Source organism: Taudactylus pleione, unplaced genomic scaffold, assembly GCF_031769625.1.
Source record: "Taudactylus pleione unplaced genomic scaffold, aTauple2 ptg000253l, whole genome shotgun sequence".
Classification (NCBI taxonomy): Eukaryota; Metazoa; Chordata; class Amphibia; order Anura; family Myobatrachidae; genus Taudactylus; species Taudactylus pleione.
In genome coordinates this window covers 1,888,388-1,912,604 of record NW_028284655.1, presented here as the reverse complement: position 1 = coordinate 1,912,604, position 24,217 = coordinate 1,888,388, and the positions used below count along the sequence as shown (strand labels likewise).

The following is a 24,217-nucleotide window of genomic DNA, read 5'->3' as shown; positions in this document are numbered from 1 at the left end:
GCCCCAGTCTGAGGTCAAGAGCGCTCTGGAGCAGGATTTCATCCAGGATGTCTCTGTACATTCCTGCATTCATCTTTCCCTCTATCCTAATTAGTCTTCCAGTTCCTGTCGCTGAAAAACATCCCCACAGTATGATGCTGCCACCAACATGCTTCACTGTAGGGATTGTATTGGCCTGGTGATGAGCAGGGCCTGGTTTCCTCCAAACATAATGCCTGCCATTAATGCCAAAGAGTTTAATCTTTGTCTCATCAGACCAGATAATTTTGGTTCTCATGGTCTTAAGAGTTCTTCAGGTGCATTTTGGCAAACTCCAGGTAAGCGGCCATGTGCTTTTTACTAAGGAGTGGCTTCCGTCTGGCCACTATACCATACAGGCCTGATTGGTGGATTGCTACAGAGATGGTTGTCCTTCTGGAAGGTTCTCCTCTCTCCACAGAGGAATGTTGTAGCTCCGACAGAGAGACCATCAGGTTCTGACTAGGGCCTTTCTCCCACGATCGCTCAGTTTAGACGGCCAGCCAACTCTAGGAAGAGTCCTGGTGGTTCTGAACTTCTTCCATTTACGGATGATGGAGGCCACTGTGCTCATTAAGACCTTCAAAGCAGCAGATATTTTTCTGTACCCATCCCCAGATTTGTGCCTCAAAACAATCCTGTCTCAGAGGTCTACAGACAATTCCTTGGACTTCATGCTTGAAATTTGCTCTGACATGCACTGTCAATTGTGGGACCCTATATAGACAGGTGTATGCCTTTCAAAATCATGCCCAAACAACTGAATTTACCACAGGTGGACTCCAATTAAGCTGTAGGAACATCTCAAGGATGATCAGTGGAAACAGGATGCACCTGAGCTCAATTTTGAGCTTCATGGCAAAGGCTGTGAATACTTATGTACATGTGATTTCTTATTTTTATTTTTTAATTAAATTTGCAAAAATAGCAAAAAAACTTTTTACACGTTGTCATTATGGTGTGTAGAATTTTGAGGACAAAAATGAATTTATTCCATTTTGGAATAAGGTTGTAACATAACAAAATGTGGAAAAAGTGAAGCACTGTGAATACTTTACGGATGCACTGGAACTAAGCCACACTACAATAGCTCACTAAAACCCTTTGTAACTAAGCAGCACTACAATCGAGTACCATCGCAGCCTCATGCACACTTGTACAAGCTCTGACCTTACTCAAAAATTGCTAAATTACACGCACGCTATGAGGCCTCAGACAGCGTACGGCATTGCAGTGGATAATTTATGCATGCCTGAATTCTGCCAACCGCCCCCCGTTAACTCCCACAAACAGCACTTCCTGTCAATCACTGTGTCATGGGTCTGCATAGTCACTGCAATCTCAGTCCCTATTGCAATGGATAGTTCACGCAACAATTGGTTGATTGTGTGCGTATTAGCAACTGCGTTCCTTGCTGAATCAGGCCCCTTAGCTACAATGCCTCACTATAAACATTCTGTAATTATGCATCACTGAACCCCCTTTAATTTCAACACATTACAATCCTCCATAAGTGATCTACACCTCTTTGTATGTAAGTCTCACTACAACCACCTGTAAGTAAGCCTCTATATCGCGCTCTGGGCCTGATTCATCATGGATCACAATTGCAACCGCCTAGGCAGATCGGTCGATGGTGCGTACTGCACATGCATTTTTACCGCAGTGCACTTGCGTGAGTTAGCATTGCGATCGCTCTGCGATCACCTACGCAGATACAAAGCCATCGCAGAGTGAGTGACGTCAGGTCAGCGTTTGGGGGTGGTGAGAGGGGAGTGGTCTGAGAAACGCAGGTGCGCCTGTCTGTTTCAATGCCGTTACTTGGACGTGCATAAAGTAGCCACTACGACGGCATACGCAGCTTGTGTACTCACTGTGTGTGATGAGGTTAGCAATTCCTGAGTAAGGTCAGACCTGCTGTAATTGTGCGTGAGGGGGCGATGTTACTCGATGTTCCGGATGTATATGCAGGATTGCAAGCTATTACAGATGTGAGATAGCAGTAGTGGGCGTCTCTATACTGGCTTTGGTCGGCTCTACACTAGCTTTGCGATTGCAGTCATTAGCATATTATCGCAGCAGACCTGCATGCGATCGAAATAGCGATCGTAGAGAATCAGGCCCTATGTAACTAATCCACAATACAACTTTCTTTAGCTATACTTCACTAACACTCTCCATAACTATGCCTCATTACAGCCCTCTGTAATTATACATCACAGTGACTCTCTATTGTAACTAAGCCACATTAGAACTCTCTGTAACTAAACCTAAATTAAACTCTCCAGTGTTAAAATGACCCTGATCCTAGCGACAACTATGATTTTAAAAGTGTATCTTCTGCTACAGAGATACTGGCCCAGAGAGGTAAGAGCTAGAGTATCGCTTAGCCAGGTCCGTGAACTTAGTCATGTGACGGCTTAGGCATGCGTAGTGGAATAGAAAACCCATAATTGTGCTTCAGTCCCACTAATTTCAAAATAAATAAAATTGAGTTTAATCACTTAACTAACATTTTTTTCCAAAGGTCAACTCATATATTGTCGATTTAAAAAATAAATAAATTTAGTCCAAAACATAATTTTATAAATATTATAAAATATTTTTATGAACAAAATATGTCTAGAGCATCTATTGGTCCCCATTGTAATATTACACTCCACCCTCCCAGTGGCAATAGATTTCCCAGTGGCATTGTTCCTTACCCTCCAGTGGTACGTTATCCCCAACCACAATTTCTGCAGGATCCATTGAACTATAGCCACTCCTACCTGCCACCCATGTGACAGTAAACTCCCTTTGTGTCTAAGGTGCCTATTTATATTTCAATATTTGCGGCATATTCTATGAAAACATCCGTGGGACATTTCCAACAGCAGATGCAGCCCCCATAGTTTCTATGTGGGTTGCGAAGCTGTCAGATTTACCCGATTTATCTGAAGATGGCGTTAGCTGCTGTAGCCTATAGAAACCCTCACTAGCAATGGCCGGCACACATGCAGGAGTCCCAATAGAGGAGTGAAGAGACATTTGATGTGGTTACTTCAGTCCGAGCACATTGCAGGGAAGGGCTCCTGTCGGAGCCACTATCCCTACGTGTGCTATTTTATACATGCTGGCGGTATTATCACATAATCAATGTGATTTTGGCCGATAATATCGCGCCCTGATCACATTGAGAATGTGTTATTTGATAAATGGGCCCCTAAATTATTCTCAACCCCCCAGTGCTGAAAAACTTTTTTGGAGTTTTTTTGTACTAATAACACCCACCCCCCGGTTGCTACAGTTAACTCTTGTGTCCATGATTTACTCTCCCCCCACCCCATCATTAACCCCTCTGCACCCACATGCAGAGAGCTGCGGAGCGGATCGCCAATCACATCAGACCTCCGCAGTGATGTCAGCAGTCACAGACCGCTACACCGCTGCCAGGGGACTGGAAGAGAAGGCGGATATGCGTGCTGCACATGAGCAGAATAGATCACCTCTGAGAATAATCAATATTTGTGAAAGTTTTTAACATATTATTGCATAAAAAAATCTTTATTGTAGGAATAAAGGATTTTTTTAATTGCTCCTGGTCTATTACTGTCACCTTGTTAAAAAGTCTCCCCCACGTGAAGACAAGGACAAGCTTTCACAGTGAATCTCTGTGGTTATCTCCCACAGCAACAATTACTGGCAATAACCCCTTTCCTGTATTGAAAGAAACAAAAAACAAGCCCTACTGTCTGTGAAAACAGCCGGTTTCAAGGTCTGTAGGGATTTTCATCCTCTGCTAAAAAAAAGCCCCTAAGCCTTCAGAACAACTCTCTGTAAGGCAGACTCACAATAATCCCCAGTAACTATTTCCCACTACAACTCCCTGTAACTACACCTCCTGCCCTCTCGTCTAAGTCACTAACCCAAGGTCTTGGTGACCATGTTCCAAAAGTAGTAAGTGTGTTAATATTTCTACAAGACTTCTTGTGGGCAGTGTAGGGCTAGTTATATAGTTTGATCTCTAGCACTTGTAGAAAATGTTATAATTTAAACAGATGTGGTATAAAAGATCGGTAATAAAAAGGTTGATTGTCAATAGGTTAACACCAAATGGTCCACGTGCAATAAGTCAACAGGGACAAAAGGTAGACAGGGTTAAGTGGTTGACAGGCTCAAATGCTCAACTCAAAAATGGTTGACACTTTGTTTTGTAATTTAACCCTAAGTTTAACCCTCCCTCTAGTGTCTAACCCTAAAATGCCCCCTAGTGCCTAACCCTAAAACGCCACCTGGTGCCTAAACCTAACCCTCCCCCTAGTGCCTAAACATAACCCTAGTTTAATCTTCCCCCTAGTGCCTAACTCTAACCATCCCCTTCGGCACCCTAACCCTCCCCCAAGTGCCTGACCCTAACCTTAAAAATTTTGACAAAACCATGTGTCAACCATTTTTGTGTCGCCCATTTAAACCTGACGACATTTTAACCTTGTCGACCATTTGCAATGTCGACCTTTTGTCAGTTAACCATTTGTACATGTCGTCCCTTTGCCCATGTCGACATACTGAATGTCGACCATCTGGTGTCGACCTATTGACCATCAACCTATTCATTGTCTATCTTCTATCCGGATACCAATTGAACCCATGTTATAAGAACATGCCCCTTTATAAGACAGTTTACAGCCCCAACATCTTCCTTCCCATAAACAAATTCCTCGTTATAAGAACACCCCATCAATATTTCTGTCTCACAGTACATTTGCTGAATTTTGATTTTTTTTTTTCTGCTAATTTTTGGCCAAAAAACTTGTTTCCATTTCAAATTAATGAATGACTCCATGTGCTTCTGTGCAAATGGTTGTTGTTACCTAAAACATACAAGCAAACATTCTGAAATACCACACACATGAAAATACAATCTTAATCAAATATTTTATAGACCAGAGTCATCCTGAAATCAAGGATGGTCAGGGGGTAGATAAAGACAGACAAAAGTTTGAACTCTGGGTCTTGAAGATTCTGATAAATGCAGATCCTCGAAACTAAATGTTGACTATCATCACTTTGACCACACCAGGAGAAAATGAAGGAACCTTGCTGCCTATCCTTGGTTTGATCTCACCAGAAGGAAACCAAGTCTACTGTATCTTCAATGTGTCTACATAAGGACAAAAACAAGGTACTTTGTTCCCTTTCCTCAGTTTGAACTCACCAGGAATACAACCAAGTGCTTTTCTGTCTACGCTCAGCTTGAACCCACCGGGAATAAAATGGAATGCTTTCTGCCTCTGTTCAGTTTCACCACAGAAGGTATAAAGCCAAGTGCTTTTCTGCCTATCCTCAACCTGAGATGACCACACCAGGTGTAAACCAAGGAACTGTATCATCTATCCTTTGTATCACCAAATCAGGAGGAAACCAATGAGCCTTTCTGCACAACCATCTAGATTTTAGATATGTTCTATGACAGGCAGATTTATTAACCATATTCCTATAAGGGGTGTCCTTGTAACTGGAGGTCCTTTATAGTAACGGGGATGGCCTGGCTGTAAAATTTTCTTATAGGGGTGTTCTTGTAACAGGTTTTAGTTCAGTTAGACAGCTTACACAGCAACACAGAAAGAAAGGGAGTTAATCTCAGACACCTGTAGGGAGAAGAGTGAAGTCAGAGAGACAGTGCGTGTTGTACGGTGGTGTGGGATCCGCCTGCTCACAAAGGAAGCCGTTAGAAGTGACAAAAGCCTACAATGTAAAGACAATTTTGTCACCAGATCATGAGATGTGGGGTGGAGACTGGTGGAGTTTGTCTCTCTTCCCAAAGAGGGACACAAACAAAGGGAATATAGAAGGCACCTATAGGGGGAGGTAGATGCTTACATGGTGCTACATGGGAATAAACATATTAAACAATGATCTAATCTATAAGGATTTTAAAGATGGAGCATGCCTTACAGGGCTATATGAAACAGCTATGATGGAATTATAAGAAAATGTTATACAGTGAAAAGGAGAAGTTATATGAACTAATGTGAGTACTTGAATAGGGAATAAGAAGTCATATGGGAAGTTAAAAGGTGTAATAGGGTGAGGTTCTGTGTTAGGAGAGGCAATATGGAGTAAAATGAGGAGTTATAGGTAGGGAAAGGTTACATGGAGTTATAGGAGGCGTTATACGGAGAGGTTACATGGAGTTATAGGAGGAGTTATAGGGAGAGGTAACATGGAGTAATAGGAGGAGTTATAGGGAGAGATTATATGGATTAATAGGAGGAATTATAGGGGGAGGTTGCATGGAGTAATAGGAAGGGTTATAGGGGAGGTTACATGGAGTAATAGGAGGAGTTATAGGATTATAGGGAGTGATAGCAGTAGTTATAGGGAAAGAGAATATGGAGTAATAGAAGGAGTTATACGTAGGTAGATGTTATTTGGAGTACAGGGATTAGTTATATGGAGTAATAGGAGGAATTATATGGAGAAGTTATATGAAGTAATAAGAAACATTATAGGGATAGATTATATGGATAATAGGAGGCGTTATAGGGAGAGTTTATATGGAGCGATATGATGAGTTATAGGGAGAGGTAACATGGAGTAATATGGAGGGATTATATTGATAATAGGATAAGTTATAGGGATAGTTTATATGGAGTACTTGAGGGAGAGTGTATATAAAGAAATACAGTTGGAGGAATCATAAGGTGATTATATTGGAAATAGGAGGAGTTGTATGGGTAGGTTACAGTATATGGTGTACTAGGAGAAGTTATAGGGAGGTATTGTATAAAGGAATAGTAGGAGATTTAGTGATTATTACAGTATATAGTATAATAGGAGAGGCTATAGTGAGATGTTATATGCAGTAACAGTAGGTTGTGATTGGAAGCATTGGTAATGAATAATAGGAATATATTTAGAGAGAGTGAGTAAGGAGAAATAGGAGAAACCATAGGGTGATTATATTGGAAAATAGAAGGATTATTGGGTAGAATACAGTATATAGTGTATATGGTGTAATAGGAGAAGTTAAAGGGTTGGTTATAAGGAATAATAAATAAGTTATAGGGAGTAACAGGAGGAGTTATAGGGAGTGGTTACAGAATATGGCATTATAGAATAAGTTATAGGGATAGATAACAGAATTTGGCATAGTAGGAGATTTTGTAGGGAGAGGTATGAAGAAATGGTAGGAATTAGGGGAGATGTTACAGTATAGGAAGCAATGGGAGGATGGCACAGATGTGTCCTTACTCAGCTTTGCTCCCAGCACATCACATATTCACTAGAGGAGTGGTCCTCAAACTCGGTCCTCAGGACCCCACACAGCTCACGTTTTCCAGGTCACCCAGCAGGTGCACAGGTGTATTCATTACTCACTGACACATTTTAAAAGATCCATAGGTGGAGATAATTATTTAACTTGTGATTCTGTGAGGAGACCTGGAAAACATGAACTGTTTGGGGTCCTGAGGACCGAGTTTGAGAACCTGTGCACTAGAGTGTAGCCATATCTCGCACTAAGGTTTTGAGACTGTATAGTCACACTGCTGGCACTACTGTACTTAACATAGCACTTTCAATTGAACAAAATTTGGACAAATATTTTGCTTAAACGTAGCACAATATTAGGGGCAAAGTAGCATCATATTAGTGAAAAAGTAGCAAATAGCATGAAGACTAATCAGCATTGATATATAAGAAATCTGACAAAGCAGCTAAATGTTGAAAATAATGTCATACTGCATATTGTTGTTTGTCATGTACTGTATGTCATAGGTCACTGTATTATACTGTATGTACTACATGATTTTTCCATGTTTAGCGCATTGTTAGTCTTATTGATACTTAGGGGTCTATTTACTAGGCAGTTTTAGGAGACAGAGTGAAAAGTGATAAGGTACCAGCCAATCAGCTCCTAACTGTCATCTCACAGGCTGTGTTTGAAAAATGACAGTTGGCAGCTGATTGGCTGGCACCTTATCACTTTTCACTCTGTCTCCTAACACTGCTTAGTAACTAGACCCCATAGTAATGCTGATTAGTCTCCACGCTCTTTGCTACTTTTTCACTAATATGATTCTACTTTTCCCCTAATATTATGCTACTTTTTGGCTAATTTTATGCGACTTTAACGCAAATTTTGAGCAATTGAAAGTGCTATTTTCTTGCATATTTCATATAGACGAACAGGCATGTTTTGAGAGCATTTGCACATTATGAAGGACCTATAACTTGGCGCACCACTCTAACTAAATACTGCGGAAAAAAACGGAGGAATCTTTTGCACAATTTTAGTACTTCATAGTAAGGACACATCTGTAGGGAGAGGTTATATGGAGTAAAAGTAGGCGCTATAGGGAGTGGTTACAATATATGAAATAATAGGTTATGTTATAGGAATAGGTTACAACATATGGTGTAATAGGCGGGGTTATAGGGAGAGGTTATATGAAGTAATAGTAAGAGTTCTAGTGAGTGGTTACAATATTGGTTACAATACATGCAATAATAGGAAATGTTATAGGGATAGGTTGCAGCATAATGTGTATTAGGACGTGTTGTATGGAGAGGTTGTAGAGGCTTTATGGAGAAAAAGGAAGAAATATAGGGAGAGGTTATACGGATTAATAACAGATATAGTAACAGTATATGGAGTAATAGGAGTTGTAGGAAGAGGTTACAGTATATGGAGTAATAGTAGGAATTGTAGGGAGAGGTTAAAGTATATGAAGTAATAGTAGGAGTTGTAGAGAGAAGTTACAGTATATAGAGTAATAGTAGGAGTTGTAGAGAGAAGTTACAGTATATGGAGTAATAGTAGGAATTGTAGGAAGAGGTTACGGTATATGGAGTAATAGTAGGAGTTGTAGGGAGAGGTTACAGTATATGGTGTAATAGTAGGAATTGTAGGGAGAGGTTAAAGTATATGAAGTAATAGTAGGAGTTGTAGGAAGAGGTTACAGTATATGGAGTAATAGTAGGAATTGTAGGAAGAGGTTACGGTATATGGAGTAATAGCAGGAGTTGTAGGGAGAGGTTACAGTATATGGAGTGTGATAGGTGATACAAACAAAATGGCTGTTGTGCTATTTTGCTGGTAAACTGTTCAGAGTACTTTTAATGTATATATTAGTGATTGTATTATGCAGTTTGATACTAATATTCAATTATGTTAACCATATATTCTATTGTTTTATTAGAAGGTGCCACTTGATATGATTTTCAAAGGAATTTGCTGTAGTTATATATTTTGATTAGGATTGTGTGATATTTACTGTAGAAAGCAATGAGCTTTGAACATATAAATGTCAATATTTGAGGCAATGCTGCCCCCTATTGTTAATACTTGTTTTAATATTATGATCATATAAGGTATATAGTATCCGGTCTTTGTTAGGAGCCTAGTAATTAGGTGTGAAATGCGGAAGTCTGTAGTCTTAAATCCCATCTCCCAAGCTGACTGCAGAAAGTGCTGGGTCTGGGTACCATCCGGCCTGTTGTGATAGGATGAGGCTCCCGGGTGATTGTCCATTATCGGAATTAATTAGAAATCGAAGTTAACTACCAATAAATCCTTTTAATTCATTAACTTAAACTGTGTATGCTTTGTGTCATTTATATCACTCTGTTGCTGTGTTCCTGAACCTTCAGTTTCCACCAGAAACATAGAGTAATAGTAGGAGTTGTAGGGAGAGGTTACAGCACATGGTGTAATAGTAGGAGTTGTAGGGAGAGGTTACAGTATATGGAGTAATAGTAGTTGTAGGGAGAGGATACAGTATATAGCAGCAGTTGTAAAAAGAGATTAGAGTACATAGAGTAATAGTAGGAGTTGTAAAGAGAGGTTACAGTATATGGTGTAATAGTAGTTGTAGGAAAAGGTTACAATATATGGAGTAATAGTAATTGTAGGAAGAGGTTACAGTATATGGAGTAATAGTAGGAGTTGTAGAGAGAGGTTACAGTATATGAAGTAATAATAGGAGTTGTAGAGAGAGGTTACAGCAAACGGTGTAATAGCAGGAGTTGTAGGGAGAGGTTACAGTATATGGAGTAATAGTAGTTGTAGGGAGAGGTTACAGTATATGGAGTAATAGTAGTTGTAGGGAGAGGTTACAGTATATGGAGTAATAGTAGTTGTAGGGAGAGGTTACAGTAGATGGAGTAATAGTAGTTGTAGGGAGATGTTACAGTATATAGAGTAATAGTAGTTGTAGGAAGAGGTTACAGTATATGGAGTAATAGTTGGAGTTGTAGGGAGAGGTTACAGTATATGGATTAATAGTAGGAGTTGTAGGGAGAGGTTACAGTATATGGAATAATAGTAATTGTAGGGAGAAGTTACAGTATATAGCAGGAGTTGTACAAAGAGGTTAGAGTACATAGAGTAATAGAAAGAGTTATAGGGATAGCTCAGAATATATAGAATATTAGGGGGAAATGATGGAGGATATGGAAATAGATGAGCAATTTAAATAGATCAACAGAGGGGGTTCTATAGAACAATAGTGTGACATAAAAGTTATTCTGAGCAAAACAATGAGGATAGAATCAATGTTAGGAGTTACGTGGAAAAGTTATTTACAGCAATAAAAGAAATTTCATATCTTAAAAGTTACACCCACAGAGAAAGCTCCAGCCGTCCGTTTTCCTGTATCAATAGACAGGTCTGTGCACAGGCGGAAGGAGAGACCAGATTAATGGCGTTAGTAATCAGAGTGCGGCACAGAGCAGAGAGACGAGAGGTTAATCATCACCACAGGGTGCTGTATGTTATCAGCGAGCACCACAAACCTTCCCCCCATCACCTGATCTCTGAGCATTTTCCCAAATCCTCAGGGAGCAGCCAGACCATCTGAAAATGTACTACGTCCATATTATATACATGTGTATCCATGTTAATGCGTTTAAATCTAATCCATTATAGCTCCATGTGTATAAATACATATAGTATGTGTAGACTTTTGTCTATATGTTCATATATTGTGTGTATTATTGTGCCTCTGTGGACAAATTATGTGCAGACAGTGTGTACATTTTACATAAGGTGTTGCTGCTGAACTACCTTCAAACCCTTCCCTGACAGACATGTAAGTGCTGCGAGGGAGAAGACGTTCCCTTCTTTATAACGAGGGTGAGGAAGGCAGAACAAAAATGTAAAGAAAATTAAATGATAATTAAATTAAGAAAAAGAAGAGTGACATAGAGAGTGGGAGAGAGGTGCTGAGCGGAGGGAAGAGAGTGAGAGAATAGGAGAAAGCTGAGGGGAGTAATTGAGGTAGGCCAGGTTTCTGGGGTTGCTATGGAAACATGACGGGGATAAGAGGAGGGGAGTGAGGAATGAAGGGCGGCTGGAGGTTGCAGAGTATTGCACCACTAAACCTTTATCTGCCATGATCCTGTTAATACAAAGGAAAGCATCACTTCACTAACCCTTTCTCTGCCAGAGATCTTATTATACCTTCCCGAAGACTGGACCAATGACCTCCCTCTCTGCCAGACATCTTAAAGCGGCTGCTCTTTCATTACCTTAACTTAATAACTTAGAGAAACCATAGGTGCCTCATTAAATATTCTTCCCGGATACATTACTTAGCTGAATAAAGTTGTACATTGTTATCTTTTATTCCTGCCAACGTCTCCGTCTCATCTAATGCTCAAAAATGCTGAACTCGTCTACACAGTCTCCTGATGTAGCACCTGTCCTTCCATTTAGCATATCTGTACACCTGCCGCACAACCCTGACCCACTACAGTGCTAAATCCTCTCTCTCTCTCTCCATGTTGTGGGGACTGTCAGGATTTTATACTGGTTCAAATAAACTCCAGCTCTTGTAATCCTTAAAAAGCGAAAGGGATTAGAGGGTAATAGGGTCAGCGAGGGGGGAACAGAGGAGGGGGGGTGGAGAGAAAAGGAAAAATTAGGATTCCGACATTAATTATGGGCGGAATTAACGAGTCACCGTGAGGGTAACAGGAAGGGACCAATGAAAATTACCTTTTTGCTCCACTTCTATTCACGCATCAGAAAAAAAGAGAGAGAAAAATATCAAATGAAAAAGAGGATAGGAAAAAGGAGAGAAAGATATTCATGAGTGTCATTACCAAACCTTCCCTCCCCACCACTTACGGTATGAACTCTACCCCTCCCTCCACCCCAAGATACCCCCACCACACACAAGACAATCCCAGATCTATATACCCATTGTGTGATGTTGGGAAAGGGAGGGACACTTGAGTTCCCAGTGGAGGGTCCTGTAAAGAGAGAGGTGGCTAGAAAGGGGTGGGGTAAGGGTACAGCAGGATGGGTGTAAGGGAAGCATGGCAAGAGATAGGGTATCGAGTAAGGATGATAAAGGGGGAATAGAAGGTGAAGCGCAGGGTGGATTCCACTGAAAGGACCTGCAAAGATGTAAAAAGGGATATGGGGGGGGGGTAAGAGACGACTGGGGTAAAAAGATGGAACAAGCAGGGGAATTAATGTCCTTTACTAAAACAGGAGGAACAAGAGAATGGAGTGGGGGCAAGGTGCTATACTGAAATGAGGATAAGCAGCAATGTTGAAGTGAATACTATAAAGGAAGCAAGAGGAAAAGAGAATGTGTGCAAGGGCAAAGGTAAAGGGATGTACGAAATATGAGGGCAACAAGAGATTTTAAGGGGGGATGGGGGAGTGTGGAAAATATGTTGGCTAAGGAAATGAGGACATGAAAAGAAAGGGTAGAACTAGGAAGAAATTTAAGCAATTAGGGAAATTACAAGGGCACAATGGTTAGGGAGGGAATTTCTGAAGTGTGATGGTTAGAAAACGAGTCCATGGCTCCCCGGGCTCTGTAAACGGAAAAGTAAGAGTAGATGAATGGAGAAGAGGAGGTCGGTGGAAAAGGGATGTAGAACCAGGAGGACAGGGGTGCATGACTAGGGAGAGTTTCAGGGGGAGACATACTCAAGGAATCTGCAATACAAAAGTTATTATTGATATTTACAGACCAGCAAAGTTAGGAACAGGCAGAGAATTTAAAATAGAGCAGGATTTAGCAAAAGGTGCTAAGGTTTAGCATTCCTTATCTCACAGCCATGGAAATAGGAATTATGAAGTGCTAAACCTTGCCACCATCTGATAACTCCGGGGCAGAGGAACATATTGAGAGATGAAGACAAGCAGAGAGAAAGCAAATACCTGACTCAGAAACACAAACTGGGAAATGTCATTCAGGTTGAGAGATAAAACAATTACATATAAAAGAGACACACATAGAAAGACAGAGACAGCCAGTTTGAGGCAGAGGAGAGAAGGAGCAACAGAAAGAAACTCACTAAGAGTGAGAGACAGGCAGAGGGAGAAAGAGAAGAGCGTGACAGCCTTGGCAGAACGTCCTGAGGATAGAAGCGTTATATTAATGAGACGAGCCTGGAATGGAAAGCAAAGGGTTAAACATTTTAAATCCACAATGCATCTAGCTCTGTGCCAAAAACAGAGGCCTGCAGAGACCTATCAGTCTGAAAACCGAGGGATGTGCAGAGCACTGTGACTGCAGAGTATTATGTGTGTGTCCACTGAACAGTATAACTACAGGTCATGTGTCTATAAATATCATCAAGCAACAATTAATTTCATGCAAATATTCACTTTGTGTGGCTGTGTGATATATGTACAGTATCATACACTTTTAGATGTGCCCTAACATGTATAAGGATGCCAGTGTGTTGGAGAGTAATGCATTCTGAATCCTGGCTGGATAGAGAATAATCACTAGTCAGTGGGTGACGTTGTGGGCTTATAATTATCAAAGTACTTTATTCGCCAGCATTGAGTAAGTGCATGCAGACATTTACAGTTTAATAGTTACTTAATATTTCTATAAAGTATATGATTACACATTACCCAGCACAATTCTATGTCTTCATATGTACCCTATGTGTCTTCTATGTGTGTGCTCTATGTACCTACTGTACTATGGGCCTGATTCAGACCCACTCGCAAGCGGCTGTCCGCTCGCAAGTGGGTCGATGTTATGGACTGAGCATGCGCACGACGGAGGGAGCTCCGTCGTGCGCATGCGCCAGACGCGACGAGCGAAGGAAAGTCCTTCGCTCGTTGTGTCCGATCAAAGGGGGCGTGCTGTCAATGTTGATTGACAGCACGCCCCCTTTGGTGGGCGTGCCGGGGGCGTGCCTCCCTGACGGGGGCGTTCCCACGGGAACGCCTCCCGTCAGAAGCCGGCCCACTGACATCACTAGTGATGTCAGTGGGAGTGATTTTGGCTCTGATAGAGCCAAAATCACTCCGGAGCTTGCGGTTGAAAACCTCAACCGCAGGCTCCGGCTCGCAAATTCGATGGTCGCGATGGTCTCGACCATCGCGACCATCACAATGCACGCTCGTATAGCCTGTGGGTGGTGACCCACAGCTATACGAGCGTCCAGGAGGACGCTCCATGAAAATGGAGCCCGGCCCTCATTCAGAGCGTGCGCTATGCTCAGAGCGTACGGCTCTGAATGAGGGCCTATGTATGTATCCTCTATGTATATACCTTCTAATAGGGTCTATTCAATGAATGGGTGTAATGTGCCAAAATTTGCGGCTGTGTATATATTTGTCATATATGTAGCCTCCACATGGTTGACTTCTGTACACACCTCTATAGAAGAAATGAAACATTTGTGATGTTAGGGATGTGCGATCTGCCGTAACACAACGAGTGGCATACAGTATTACAGCTAATAGTACTGCCCCCTAGTATGTATGTACATTATGCACCTACTATGTATATACCTTCTATGTATGTGCGCCCTTTGTATTTTCTATATATGCACCTTATGTACCTTCTACATGTGTGTCCTATCTACTTTGTATGTATGCAACTTATATACTTTCTATTTCTGTACATTATGTACTGTAACTTCTATGAGTATACCCTATGTACCTGCTATGTGTGTGCTTTCTATATAAGTATGCACCCTATATACCTTCCTATCTACCTGATAGTTTCTATATATGTACCCTATGTACTTTGTATGTATGTACCCTGAATACCAACTATGTGTGTACACTTTGCACCTTATATATCTTCTATGTATGTAACCTACAATACTTTCTACATATGTACCCTGTGTACGTACCTTTTACATATGTACCCTATGTATCTTCCATGTGTGTGCATAATGACCCTTCTATGTTTGCACCATATGTAACTTCTGCATATGTAAATTATGTACATTTTATGTATGTACCCTATATACCTTCTATGACTGTACCTTATGTACCTTCTACTGTATGTATGTACAATTTGTACCTTTTACGCATGTACACTATGTATCATCTACAGTATGTGTGTGTCCTATGTAATTTCTATGTATGTACCCTAGATACCTTCTTCCATGTATGTATCCTATGTAGCTTCTATGTAAGAACCTTATGTACCGTCTATGTATGCACCTTATGTGCTTTCTACAGTATGTATGTACCTTACGTGCCTTCTATGTATGTACCTTATGTGCTTTCTACAGTATGTATGTACCTTACGTGCCTTCTATGTATGTACCTTATGTGCTTTCTACAGTATGTATGTACCTTACGTGCCTTCTATGTATGTACCTTATGTGCTTTCTACAGTATGTATGTACCTTACGTGCCTTCTATGTATGTACCTTATGTGCCTTAATGTATGTACCTTATGTGCCTTCTATGAATATACCTTATGTGCTTTCTATGTATGTACCCTATGTGCTTTCTACAGTACGTATGTACCTTACGTGCCTTCTATGTATGTACCTTATGTGCCTTAATGTATGTACCTTATGTGCCTTCTATGTATGTACCTTATGTGCCTTAATGTATGTACCTTATGTGCCTTCTATGTATGTACCTTATGTGCCTTAATGTATGTACCATAATTATGTGCCTTCTATGTATGTACCTTATGTGCTTTCTATGTATGTACCTTATTTGCTTTCTACAGTATGTATGTACCTTATGTAACTTCTACACATGCACACTATGGACCTCATTCAGAGTTGGTCGTTGCGGCTGCACGGTCGTACGCCACCGATGTTCGCTATACTGCGCATGCGTAAAGTTCGCAATGCGCGTGCGCAAGCTAGCCTCTACGATCAGAAATTTCTCTCTCCTTGAACACAGCCAGGTCGGTAGTTTGAGTGACAGAATGAGGCATTTGTGGGTGGTAACAGGGGAAGGTGCTTGAAAACGTGGAGTGGAGATCGGAACGCAGGCATGCCTAATTATGCAAATGGCATTTTATGGGAGTGCATACGGTTTATGGGTGTGCATAATTAACAAAGTAGCGTCATGGCACATGTGACATGGGAGGTTTTTACACTGACATGATCGTAGAGCTTAAGAGAGGGTATGGTCAACCTTAAGCTCTACGACCAGTTTCAATGGTTCCCGATGGTCTCGATGAATCCTTATATGCCCGGAGATGACGTGCAATGCGTACGAGAAGGGGGCGTATTTTTTTTAAAATTCCGACCGCTTCCTCCCCTTGGTCGGCCAGCTACCGATCCGAACTTAGGGACGCAACTTGCGAAGGAATCATTTGAACATCCGGCCCCTTTTCCCGTACGACCGTGCGGCCGCTTCGACCGACTCTGAATGAGGTCCTATGTACCTTCTACATATATACATTAGAGAACCTTCTACATATGTATCCTATGTACCGTCTTCATATTTACCTTATGTAACTTCTATGTATGTAACTTCTATGTATGTACCTTATGTGCTTTCTATGTATGTACCTTATGTGCCTTCTACGTATGTACCTTATGTAACTTCTACATATGTATCCTATGTACCGTCTTATTATTTACATTATGTAACTTCTATGTATGTACCTTCTATGTACGTGCTCTATGTACCTTCTGTGGGGTGTGGTACAAAAAGTCAACATCCACAATGTCGACACTGACATAGGGCCTGATTCAGACCCACTCGCGAGCGGCTGTCCGCTCGCAAGTGGGTCGATGGTCTGCACTGAGCATGCGCACGACGGAGGGAGCTCCGTCGTGCGCATGCGCCAGACGCGACGAGCGAAGGAAAGTCCTTCGCTCGTTGTGTCTGATCAAAGGGGGCGTGCTGTCGATGTTGATTGACAGCACGCCCCCTTTGGTGGGCGTGCCGGGGGCGTGCCTCCCTGACGGGGGCGTTCCCAAGGGAACGCCTATGGTCAGAAGCCGGCCCACTGACATCACTAGTGATGTCAGTGGGAGTGATTTTGGCTCTGATAGAGCCAAAATCACTCCGGGCCTTGCGGTTGAAAACCTCAACCGCAGGCTCCGGCTCGCAGTTTCGATGGTCGCGATGGTCAAGACCATCGCGGCCATCAAACTGCACGCTCGTATAGGCTGTGGGTGGTGACCCACAGCTATACGAGCGTCCAGGGGGATGCTCCATAGTTATGTAGGACGGCCCTCATTCAGAGCGTGCGCTCTGCTCAGAGCGTACGGCTCTGAATGAGGGCCATAATGTTCACATTGCCAGACAATGCGTTTTACTGTTCATTCTACAGCTATCCCTAATCGCAGCCTAACCCTAACATCAGCTGTCACATTCTGAATGTCAATATCATGAGCGTATACCCATTCTATTTATGTACTTTATATACCTTCTCTATATGTGCCCTCTACATATGTATCCTATGCACATTCTATATAATGTATGTACCTTCTATATATGTACCCATGGTACCTTCTATGTATGTACTGTATGTACCTTCTGTATACTGTATGTACCTTCTATATACAGTATGTACCCTATGTAACTTCTATATATGTACCTTCTATGTATGTACTTTATGTACCTTCTCTATACTATATGTACCCTATGTACCTTCTATATACAGTATGTACCCTATGTACCTTCTATATACAGTATGTACCTTCTCTATACAGTATGTACCCTATGTAACTTCTATATATGTACCCTATGTACCTTCTCTATAGTGTATGTACCTTCTATATACAGTATGTACTCTATGTAACTTCTATATATGTACCTTCTATGTATGTACTTTATGTACCTTCTCTATACTATATGTACCCTATGTACCTTCTATATACAGTATGTACCCTATGTACCTTCTATATACAGTATGTACCCTATGTACCTTCTATATACAGTATGTACCCTATGTAACTTCTATATATGTACCTTCTATGTATGTACTTTATGTACCTTCTCTATGTGCCCTCTATATATGTGTGCTATGTACCATCTATATATGTACCCTATGTACCTTCTCTATAGTGTATGTACCTTCTATATACAGTATGTACCCTATGTAACTTCTATATATGTACCTTCTATGTATGTACTTTATGTACCTTCTCTGTACTATATGTACCCTATGTACCTTCTATATACAGTATGTACCCTATGTACCTTCTCTATACTGTATGTACCTTCTATATACAGTATGTACCCTATGTAACTTCTATATATGTACCCTATGTACCTTCTCTTTAGTGTATGTACTGTACCTTCTATATACAGTATGTAGCCTATGTAATTCCTTTATATGTACCTTCTATGTATGTACTTTATGTACCTTCTCTATGTGCCCTCTATATATGTGCCCTATGTACCATCTATATATGTACCCTATGTACCTTCTCTATAGTGTATGTACCTTCTATATACAGTATGTACCCTATGTAACTTCTATATATGTACCTTCTATGTATGTACTTTATGTACCTTTTCTATACTGTATGTACCCTATGTACCTTCTATATACAATATGTACCCTATGTACCTTCTATATATGTACTTTATGTACCTTCTCTATACTGTATGTACCTTCTATATACAGTATGTACCCTATGTAATTCTATATATGTACCTTCTATGTATGTACTTTATGTACCTTCTCTATACAGTATGTACCCTATGTACCTTCTATATACAATATGTACCCTATGTACCTTCTCTATATGTACCCTATGTACATTCTATGTCTGTACCTTAAGTACCTTCTATGCACGTACCCTATGTACCGTCTATGTGTACGTCTAATGAAGCTTCTGTTTGTACTTTATGTAACTTTTACGTAAATACCCTATTTATGTGCCCTTCCCCTTTAGAATGTAAACTCTTATGAGCAGGGCCCTCTATCCTCTTGTGCTTCTCCTTACTTTACTTTCATCTACTTCTTACTCTGTACTAGTGCACCTAACACTTGGTTGCTTAAGCTCTGCTGCTTATGTGGGTGTTGTCCTGCATTGTATTGTATTGTACTGTAAAGGTGCGTACACACTAGGCGATCAGGAAAGACAGTACGATTACGACATCGTAATCGTACCGTCGTTCCTGATCCCCTGTAGTGTCTGCACTGATCAGTCATTCAGTGCAGGCACTGTCCATCATTCCTGAACATGCCAATCTGTCGTTATCGGCAGATTGTGCTGCATGTTCAGGCGATGGACAATGTCGGAAACGACCAGCGGGAGTGCGCATTGCTGGTCGTTTCTGACATAAAAATGTACGATTTGTGCACGATTACTGATGTCGTAATCGTGCAGTTGCTCAGTAATATCGCCCAGTGTGTACGCACCTTAAGTCTTTGGTCACGTATTTGTTTATATATTTTGTAAGGCGCTGCGGAACACTTGTGGCGCCATATAAATAAATTATAATAATAACAATAATAATAATAATTATGTTTCATTATATTAAATACATTTTAACTCTGATGCACTTCTCCATCCATACACCGTGGTATTCTTATTTTCCATTGGCCACAGCCGCGCTGTAGCTCATTATCTGTCAGCTGTCTCAACTGCTCCGTCGTTTTCGCCTTTACCTCAGTAACTGATGCAAAACGGGTTCCCTTGAATACAGATTGGACTTTATAGAAAAGAAAGAAGTCACACGGTGCTAGGTCTGGCGAGTATGGAGGGTGTTCTAGCACTGCAATCTGTTTCTCGGCCAAAACTACTTCACAGAGAGGGCTGTGTGGGCTGGAGTGTTGCCCTGATGGAGGATGACACCATATTTCCACAAGTCTGGCCTCTTTCTTCTAATTCTTTCCTACAAAGTTGCTAGAACATATTTGTAGTAATGTTGCGCCTTCTGGTACCCAGTCTTCCAAAATAACACCCTTGGTATATCAATAAATAATTAACATGGCTTTGAATTGGATTTTGCTATGACGTGCTTTCTTCATTCATGATGGTGATTTCCAGTGCATGGACTGGTGTTTGTCTCAGGATTGCACTGGAAAATGTTTCATCATTTCTAAAAAATGCAAATTCGTTTGTTCCAAAATTTCTTTACAAATTCACTTTCGATTTTCTCTGCTTGGCAGTGAGAAGCCATGGAACCATCTTAGACCAAATTTAAGATCTTAATGCAAAACTTGCCTAAAGCCGCATATCCACTCAACGATTCGCTCCATGAGCGATATGGTTTAGTGTGTCCCTGCAGTGTTGTGCTTAATGTCATTAACAATATTGAGCACACACATCATTAACGATATCGTTCACTGCCGACACCCTCCCTCGTCAGGTTGGACAGCATGTTCGGGCGATGAGCGACGTCGTCAACGATCAGCGTTAGCGCACATCGCTGGTCGTTGTTGGCATATCCACTGGTCAATACAATGAATGATTGAACGCGGCAAAAGAGGGTCTTTGTCGATGTTTATCAAGTCTGAAAACATGCAGAAGCTGAGTCAACGGTCATTTCAACAATTTTCAATTTTTTCCACATTTTCATTTGTTTTTGATGCGCAAGGCCTTCTGGGACGTTCATCATCTTCGACATCCTCATGACCGTCACTAAATCTGTAGTGCCACTCAAACAGACGTGAATGTGAAATACAATCTGCTTCGTAAGCTTCGGTTAGCATACGGAAAGTTTTGGTGGACGTATTGTTCAATTAAACTAAACATTTTAAGTTAACACGTTGCTCTACTTTTGAACTAAGCATTTTTACGACACCTGGGTTTAAATATAACTTCTTTGAACGCTGTGTGACAACAAACTATCTGTGCGAGAGGGGTGAAACTTGCAAACCGTTTTGGCATAGTCCCAGGTCAATGTTCCCCACTCACATTTAGCTTACGCAGTATGACTTATTTTTTAGTAGAGTCTTGTTATTTAATAGCCCTTGTATGTGCCCTATGTACCTTCTATGCATGTATACTATGAACCTTCTATATATTTATCCTATGTACCTTCTGTGTGTGCCCTATGTACCTTCTACATACTGTATGCACCTACTATTTATGTACCTTATGTACTTTCAATGTATGTACCTTCTGTATATGTACCCTATGTTCCTTCTGTGTAAGTACACTATATACCTTCTACATATGTACCCTATGTACCGTCTACGTATGTACCTTATGTACTTTCAATGTATGTGCCTTCTATATATGTACCCTATGTTCCTTCTGTATAAGTACACTATATACCTTCTACATATTTACCTTCTACGTATGTACCTTATGTATGTACCTTATGTACTTTCAATGTATGTACCTTCTGTATATGTACCCTATGTTCCTTCTGTGTAAGTACACTATATACCTTCTACATATGTACCCTATGTACCGTCTACATATGTACCTTATGTACTTTCAATGTATGTGCCTTCTGTATATGTACCCAGGGCCGTTTCTAGGGGCAGACGACCCGTGCAATCGCACGGGGCGCCCCGCCTCCTACCCCTGCTGCAGATACAGGCTGTTAATTACCAGGCGCCCGCTGAGATTCAGTTACCAGCAGGCGCCCGGCAGTGCAGAGCAGACGGAGACGGAGGCTCCGGCTTCCGGCTCCCCCAATGTGCACTATGGGAGGACGTCATGACGTCTTTTCCATAGTGCAGAGAGAGGAGCAGCCTGGACAATACTTGGGGGGAGGCACTACCACTGGTGGCACCCGGGCACTATTACTGGGGACATTACTCTGGGGGCACTTCTGCTGGGGGAGACACTACTACTGGGGGCACCCAGGCACTACTACTGGGGACATTACAAGGGGGCACTTCTACTGGGGTCATTGCTTAGGAGGCACCACTACTGGGTGCATTACTCAGGGGCCAGGGGCACTTCTACTGGGGGCACTACTACTTGGGGCTTTGCTACTTGGGGCACTACTACAAAGGGAGCATTACTATTGGGGGCACTAATACAGGGGCATTAATACTGGGGAATGTATACAGGGGACACTACTACAGGGGGCATTACTATTGGGGGCAATACAACTGGGGACACTACTACTGGGGCACTACAACAGGGACCATTACTATTGGGGGAATGACTACAGGGGACATGACTACAGGGGGCTCTGCATAAGTTACACTACCACTGTGGGCACTGCATAAGGGGCATAAATATACGGGACACTGTATATGAGGACAACTACAGGGGGCACTGCATAATGGGCACTTTTACCTGAGAGCCAGTGGGGGTGAAGCCTAAGACCTGTCGGGATGGAATGGTAAGGGAGGGGGCTGGAATGAAGTGTGTATTATGTGAATCTTGTTTTTTCAATGTGTTTTATGTGGTTCTGGATTTAATAATGTATTTGAGGTGGATGTGGTTTTAAAATGTAGTTTATGTGCCTCTGGCTTTTCCAATATATTTTATGTGGAAGTGGTTTGTTGCAGTGTATTTTATGTGGATCTGGCTTGTATTTTCAATGTGCTGGGCTCGCTCCCAATGCGACTAAAACCGGGTGTGATGCAAGGTCATACTTCTGCAAATGTCACACCAAAGGCATGCACACAGAAATGCGGCGTGGGCTTGTGACAGCTAGGCCACACCCCATTTTTTGAGCGCGCGCATCCGGCGCGCGCATGCTGTCTGTCTTTTGTTTAGCTACATATAGTTTTCAGCGCTTTGCCTCTGACAGGTTAGACACCCCTGTACTCAGTAGTCACAGTGGCTGACATTCTGTGGTCTTTCTAGATCACGCTCCCTTACTGTGATACCACACCCCCTCACGATGACGCCACGCCCACTCCACAATATTACTGCTTCGAGGGGGGGGGGGCGCATTTTGACTGCCCGCACTGGGAGCCTCAGACCCTAGAAGCTGCCCTGTATGTACCCTATGTTCCTTCTGTGTAAGTACACTATATACCTTCTACGTATGTACCGTCTATGTATGTACCTTACGTACTTTCTATGTATGTACCTTATGTATATGTACCCTATGTTCCTTCTGTGTAAGTACTCTATATACCTTCTATGTATGTACCTTCTACGTATGTACCCTATGTACCATCTATGTATGTACCATAAGTATCACATGAATGCTTTGCCACCTACCTTGTGCACCGATTACTGTAGGCCTAGTAGGGTTTTACAAAATGAAGCTGGCACTGGATTGGACCAGAACATCAGCTAGCTAAACATGTAAAGTTTTCCCTCAATTTGGGGCACCCCACTTAGAAATGTCTGATCCTCTGACTGATGTGAAATGCTACCATTAGGCATTAAGTGAGGTTGTTGTCAAAATCAACATGTTTTTACAGATATGGGGTTAACGCTGTGCTCACAAACATCTGATCTGGAAAACAGATCATGAGAGTTAGATAATGTCCAAAATATTTGTGCTGATTAATAATTCTATGTTAGCGCTGAACAGTATAAGTCTCCACGGCTAATGTTAAATTATAGATGCTAACTGGGTGATGAGTACGTAATGCAATATGTATAGTGGAATTTGTAATGTGAGATCCCCCATGTTTGCCCATCTCTGTTCTTATTTTTTTTCCAGATTTTCTACTTTCTGGGGCAGCCCCCTGTATGGTCCTTCGTTTGGGTTGCCCCCCGAAGTCACTTGCTCCACATCTAGCTGTGTGGAGAGTTTGCAGAGAAGAGGTCTGCCATGTACAAACTGTATGCAGCCGCTGATTGGTTATGAGGTGTGGCCAATCCAATCAATTGTCATGTCAGGAGGGCTATTGCATTAATACTAGATGTGGCGTCCCTGCCGCTGTCTTGGTTTTCGCTCCGTATGTGGCCTGTGAATCCCTATGTGCCTTTTACTTTTCATCTATACTGTTATACATATTTGGTTGTGGATAATGTTGTGGTGTTATAGGGTGATTATCAGGAGTATCTGTATTTTCATCATGAGGTGGTATGTGATGAGTAAGTATGGGAAATAACAAATGTTTGGAGACCGTAGACGTGTGTTATGCTGAAATCCTATGGAAGTGACATCACTGACACTGGTAGGAGA

The 24,217-nt window shown here is 41.6% G+C and overlaps 1 protein-coding gene across 6 annotated transcripts in view; it reads right to left on the bottom strand.

Moving 5' to 3' along the window:
- Positions 1–24,217, bottom strand: part of ADGRL1 (adhesion G protein-coupled receptor L1) — a 427,170-nt gene that overhangs the window by 93,144 nt on the left and 309,809 nt on the right. Inside the window, exon 1 of one of the 6 annotated variants that reach the window (XM_088480322.1) lies at positions 11,616–11,642. The exons of 4 other annotated variants lie outside the window; for them this stretch is intronic. The gene's annotated coding sequence lies outside the window, so the exon portion shown is untranslated. Of the gene's footprint in view, positions 1–11,436; positions 11,461–11,615; positions 11,643–24,217 lie in introns of those variants that run through there. One more of the 6 variants, XM_088480323.1, reaches the window with a different exon arrangement.